The sequence below is a fragment of the Pteropus vampyrus genome, unplaced genomic scaffold (assembly GCF_000151845.1).
Source record: "Pteropus vampyrus isolate Shadow unplaced genomic scaffold, Pvam_2.0 Scaffold505, whole genome shotgun sequence".
Lineage (NCBI taxonomy): Eukaryota > Metazoa > Chordata > Mammalia > Chiroptera > Pteropodidae > Pteropus > Pteropus vampyrus.
Window position 1 is genome coordinate 1,482,585 of NW_011889286.1, and position 6,018 is coordinate 1,488,602.

The following is a 6,018-nucleotide window of genomic DNA, read 5'->3' on the forward strand; positions in this document are numbered from 1 at the left end:
CAGCACATTCAGGTGATCCAATCTCATGGACCTCCATGAAAGAAATACTGCTATGGCTAGAGAGAGTAATCTGCCCACCAATCCACATACTTGAAAGAGGTTCCATAGGTGTGAGGTACCTCAGAGCATCTGGTCAACCCCACATTTGAGTGTTTGGCATGGATAGAGTGGGAAGGTGGGGTGGAGGTTAGAGAATTCCCTGAAGGGGAGAATCAGGGACAGTGCTCACATGGGGCTCAGGTTCCCAGTTCCAGCAGGTACTGGGAACCAGAGAAAAATTTTGAAAATTCACAAGAAGCTACTTCAAAGCACAAGGCCTTGAGGTACAGGTCCTTTTTGCCTAGGTCTCAGATTAGGACTGCCCAGTACAGCATCTGGCACACAAGAAGTCCTCAATTCATGTTTATTTGAATAAATGAATGCATGGAAGGTTGCACAAGGATTATATAACACATGGTAAGTGGTCAATATGTGTGATAGTTGCATTATTATTCCTGAGAGGCAGGAACCCTCCTTGCTCTCATGCCCCCTATAGCAAAGAAGTTGGGTAATGGGGTCTTGTGACCTCGGACTGAGTGAGTCAGCTTCTCACAGGGTCAGGCTTGGGAACAGTTCCATTGTAATCCTGTCACAGAGGACAGATTCCCAAGGAGGAACAAAGGGGCCTGGAAATCAGGCCAGGGAGAAAAATACTCTTTTGGGGTTATTTAGTGTTTGTTAATTGGTCACCTCGTTAGCAGCCTATCTGCAGCCTGATTCTAGCAAGTGAGCAGGCAAAAGAGAGGGGGTCACCCCGGCCAAGACTGGCTTTACAGACTCAATAATAAGGATGGAGCAATTACCGGAACTTCCAGAGCCAATTCCTGTTAAGAGCAGGCCAGGCTGGGCTTTGTCCTACGGAGTAGAGGAAAAGGTCAGTATGCTCTGTGGGAGGAGAAAAAAAGAGGCCTTCATAGCGAAAGAGCCTGCCTGAGGGAGGGAGACAAAGAAAAGGAGGGCTCTGTGGAGGTGAAAAACTAAAGAAAGAATGACATTTGGAAGTTCCTCAGAATAAGGGGAGGAGAATAATGAAAAAAAATTACAAGGGAGAAGGAGCCAGTGAAAAAACCAGGAGAAACCAAGAGAAATAGCTACTCCAGAAGGCAGCTAGGGAGGCAGCCTAGCAGAGGGCTGCCTGTGCAACCTGAGCCAGCACAAGCCCTCTCTCAGCCTCAGTTTCCCCCATCTGTAAATTGAGGAGCTGTCTAAATCTGATACCCTTTGGGTCTCTGATTCTATGCTTGTGCAGGCATGTGACAAGAAGGGATGTAGAGCTGAAAGGCATTACTAGGAATGCTAATTTCTGCCATGTCCTCTGACATGATCTGAGGCGTAAATAGTGCTACTCCCCATACATTCCACACATGTCCCAGCCCTCTTTAACTAAGGCAGAGCCATGTGGGTAGATCTGTTCAATGAGATGAAGCACAGAAGAGCTAATGAATAGTCCTCCAGCTGTCTCCTTCCCACCATAACAAATTCCAAAGCCTGGGTCCCTGAGTCATTAAGTGGAGCAGAGGCCTCCACAGACCTATATGGAATAAATATCTTTAATGAGAAATAAACCTCTTTTGTGTATAAGAAACTGAGGTTTGGGTGGCTTGTTTACTGCATAAGCATAACCTAGTCTGTCCGGACCAATGGACAGGCTAAATTTAGAGCCTCAGGGTTGCACAATTGCAGCAGCTTCCTAAAGGGCAATTCTATCCCCAGGATAACTCTTTCTATCTTACCTGCCTCACTGCTACCGACGTACCTCTCTGAACTACTGATCTGGTATGTCTATCCTTATTCATACACCCTCAGTAGTTTTCCAGTGTCCACCGACAAGTGAAAGGCAAACTCTTTTCAGTGATGTGTAAAGTCCCTTCAATTTCATGTTTAGGACTTACATAGAGGGTCATTTAGTTTGAAGTGAAAGAGAAAGAGAAAAGTATAGGTGGGGGTAGTGAGTCACCCTATTTGCAGAGGGGTGTGGTATAGACTTGAAAGCAGGGGTCCAGGGCTAGGCTGTATGTCTGAAACAAGTGTGGGCTCTATGGGGCTTTGTGTCTATTCTGTTACTGAAAGTCCCTCTCTCTGCCTAACAAGTATCTATGGATACTTGTTTAACAACCCCTCATCTACTGAGATGAAAGGATGTCTGTCTCCTTGGTCGGTTGGAACCCAATGAACTGGGGATAAAAAAAGAGTTAGCAATTATTCTGAGACCTGTTTGTGGATCAGCCCTCTAGGCCTGAGCCCTGGGTGCGGGGAGGGTGGTATCTTTCTTTTATAGGTATCTTTCTTTTATAGAATGTGGTCTGCTGTACCAGGACAAGGCCTGCAAGGATTAAAGGGAACCCATAAAACCAGCATGCTCCCTTCCTAAATGCCTCAGAATGGCATGGGCCTGGGATTCTTGACTGGGTGGGATGATTTCCTCTGCATATCTTGGCCCAGGCCAGGAAGCCCAGGTACAGGATCAGGCTCTCATATAGTCACCCTCTCCTTCACTGAGAAGAAACAAGACATCAGCAACACAGAGGCAGGGCCTATCCACACAAGCACTGGCTTCAGAGTCCATAGGAGAAGGGTGGTGCTTTCCTCCTGACCCTTCCCATGTCTTTGTTTCATGAACCACTTGTCATTGTTTTCCAAGAACCCTTTCCAAGGAACTATGAATAGGCATGAGTGGGTGGGAGCATGATAAGTTTCTGCATGAAAGCTGGAGCACTGAGTTTCCAGTGGGTGATGGGAAGATGCCCAGCATACCTTCTATTCCTTCCCTAGCCCTCCTGCCCTCATCCCCAGGATGCCTCCCTTGCTCCTCTTCTGACCAATCTGTCTGTTCCCAGGCTTTGAGCACAGCTCCAGGATCCTTTGCTTCTTTTTTGCCTTCCTCCCCTCCAACCTTATCACCCACAGCAGTGGGTATTCATTATTTAAACAACCCATGCTTCTAAAGTCTTATTTACCCAACATCTTTGCACAGCATATGTCAAAATTTACAGTAAGTGCATTCATCCCATAATAAACATTTGGCTTTGCTGGTCTACCGGCAGCAGGGCTAATTAGGGAGAGTGATTCTCTTGTTATCTGAAGGGAGGTCAGATACAGCAATTAGCATCCTTGCATGGCTTTCATAATTGTGACTTTGAGGCTAGGCCCTTTGGTGCCAGGTGGAGAAGAGAAGTTGGCAGGGAGGAAAGGGGAGTCTTCCCCAGCAAGTTCTGGAAAACCAAAGCTGAGCTTTGAGAAGCAGCCAAACTGGTCGGTTTCCTGGGCTCCAAGTCCTACCTGCAGTCTGAGCTCCCTGCTTGCCTCTCGCTTCCCCAGCAGAACCCAGTCTTGAGAATATTCTCTCTCACCCCCATCTGTCTACACAGCCCTCTCTGTGGACATTCGTGAGAACATTTGCACTTGAAAATCCTGCCATTGCTTCAAAATGAAAAGCATCCAAGCCAAGTAGACACATCTAACAACCAGCATTTTAAGGTTTGAGAGAAGCTTAAAGGTTATTTGGCTTGTCTCTCCCTCCATCCCTTTGATGGTCTCTATGGAGACTCTACCAAGCAGTTGTTCAGCTTCGATGGAGAACTCTCTGACTTCCCTTCTCTGAGGAGGAAAAACCTGAGCACTTTGGCGTGGGCTGAGATTTTCTAGGAGCAAGAATGAACCATGGGCATGGCTGGGGATGAATCCCAGATACTGCACTTGCCATCCTTGGACAATGCAAACTTGGAGACAAAGAGATCCAAAGGGACAGGTACAAGGGAACATGTAGAGAGCCAGGCCCAGCCATGAAGCAAAAGGTGATGAGGGGGAGCAGGCAGAGACAGTGGAATCAAGAGAAGAAACAATGCCCTGAATATGTATATCTGAGGAACTCAGATATACATATTCTTTAGGAATCCCCAAGACTACTCTCAGGTACAATGAGTCACTCAAAAGGCTCTCAGAACTCAGTGAAACTGTTACACTCACAGCTATAGTTTATTACAGCAAACAGATACAGATTATAATTAGTGACAGGGTAAGGCACATAGGCAGGGTTCAGGAGAGTTCTAGGCATGAGCTCCCAGTTGTCCTCTCCCAGTGGGGTCATCTAAACAGCGTTTACTTCTCCCAATAATGATGTGTGGCAACATGCACAAAGTATGCTTATCAAGGAAACCAAAGCTTTGGTGTCTAGTTTTTTCTAGGGATCTGTCGCATAGACATGGAGTGACTGTATGGTGGACCTTAACCTCTTGCTCCTCCAGAGGTCAAGCTGATACTGACCTCAAGATAAAGAAAGATACTCTTATCAAGCTGACATTCCAAGGGCTTAGAGGTTACCTCCTAGAAGCTGGGCAAGGGCCAAGCATTTCTCAGGACAAAGTTAATCCTTTCTCACGTGGCTATCCAATGAAGAGGCTGAGGAAATGTTAGAACAGGAACCCACCTCTTCAATCTTTATTTCCTCAGGGGTGGGTCTGGGGGAGCACTAGCATCTGAGCCCAGAAAAAGTCTTCGAGTGATCTCTCCACCTGGGGACGGTCTGGACTCCAAAGAAGAAGTCTGAGAGAAGATGCTGTTTATGGTGCAAGAGCAACACACATCAGGGTGAGGAGTGAAAGGCTAAGGGTGTGGAGTTCCTCAGATATACATATTCAGGGCATGGAAGTTTGCTGTTTGAGAGGCAGTGAGTGCATCAAGGTTCCAGAATCAGGTGAGCCTGGGTTTTAAAGCCTGTCTTGTCTACAGCCATGCTACTCTGAACAAGCCTGATCCTGTCTGATCTTAGAAGCTAAGCAGGGTTGGGCCTGGTTAGTGCTTGGATGGGAGACCACCTAGGAAAGCCAGGTGCTGTAGGCATAAAAAAATAATAATAATAAGGAATTGTAAGATGACAAGGCCCTTGCAATCTGTGAAGTCAACCAAGGGTTGCCTCGCCTAAAAAATAAAAATATATAAATAAATAAATAAAGCCTGTCTCTACAACTTCCCAACTTTATTACTTAGATAAATTACTTAACCTCCTTAAGATTTGGCTTTCTCACCTGTCAAAGGAGAATGATAACTGTTCCTGTGTCACCTGACTGTGGTGAAGTTTGCATGAGATGGATCTGAGATAAATGGTAACTATCTTTATCCTCGCCATCTTCACCTCCCGAAAAGCAGAGTTCATCTTTAGATGCTCTTAGCTTCTATAAAGTACTTATATTGAGATGAAACATTTTTTAAAAAACAATTTCCTTGTTAAACTGACCTAGTTCTTTATCATCTCTCTCTGTCAGTGGCATCACCATTTTTTTCAGGATCATCAGGTATACTTTTACTTATTCACTCATTCATTTAAATACATTTATCGTTATTTGTCTATTGATATTGATATTGTGCTAAATGATATGGGTAGACAAAATAAGACACTCCTTGCCCTTATGGTTAAATGAGATAGGAAACAACTACATAAAATAAAGTTAAAATGTTTTGTTTGGCAGATGTACTGAGTACTCGGAGACATAAAAAAAGCAATGATCTACTCTTTTACCTCCTAAATGCACCTTCTCATTCACCATTATTCCCCACTTGAGATAACTTCCAAATTCTCTCTTTATTTTCAGTTCTTGTTGCTATGGGTTCAAAGATTGTAAATAAATTTAACCTTAGGATGGAATTCACAATAACTGTTAGTGATATCCTAGAGGGCTGTGTAAGAGGGTTTCTAAGGCTGCATCATGGCCATAAGAATGCATTAGACCACCTATCTGAAGAAAATTTGAAATCATTATCTTAATCTTACCTTCTACCATTGGAGCATACTCAAGGCCATTGATTGTGATATATATATGTGCCTGGTCTGATTTCTTCTTGCTAGACTTTGGAGAGGATGCAAGAAATACCCTTGAAGCAAGAGTAATGAATAAAGATGTGGTTACTTAGCACTCACAGGCCAGTGCTCACCACCTGAGATGCCAGGAGCTCCCAAGAGGAGTGAAAAAGTCTGAGAACAAA

The 6,018-nt window shown here is 44.7% G+C and overlaps 1 pseudogene; it reads left to right on the forward strand.

Annotated features, from left to right (window-relative positions):
* Positions 1-4,759: 4,759 nt before the first annotated feature.
* On the forward strand, positions 4,760-4,878 carry LOC111732938 (annotated as a pseudogene).
* Positions 4,879-6,018: the final 1,140 nt, after the last annotated feature.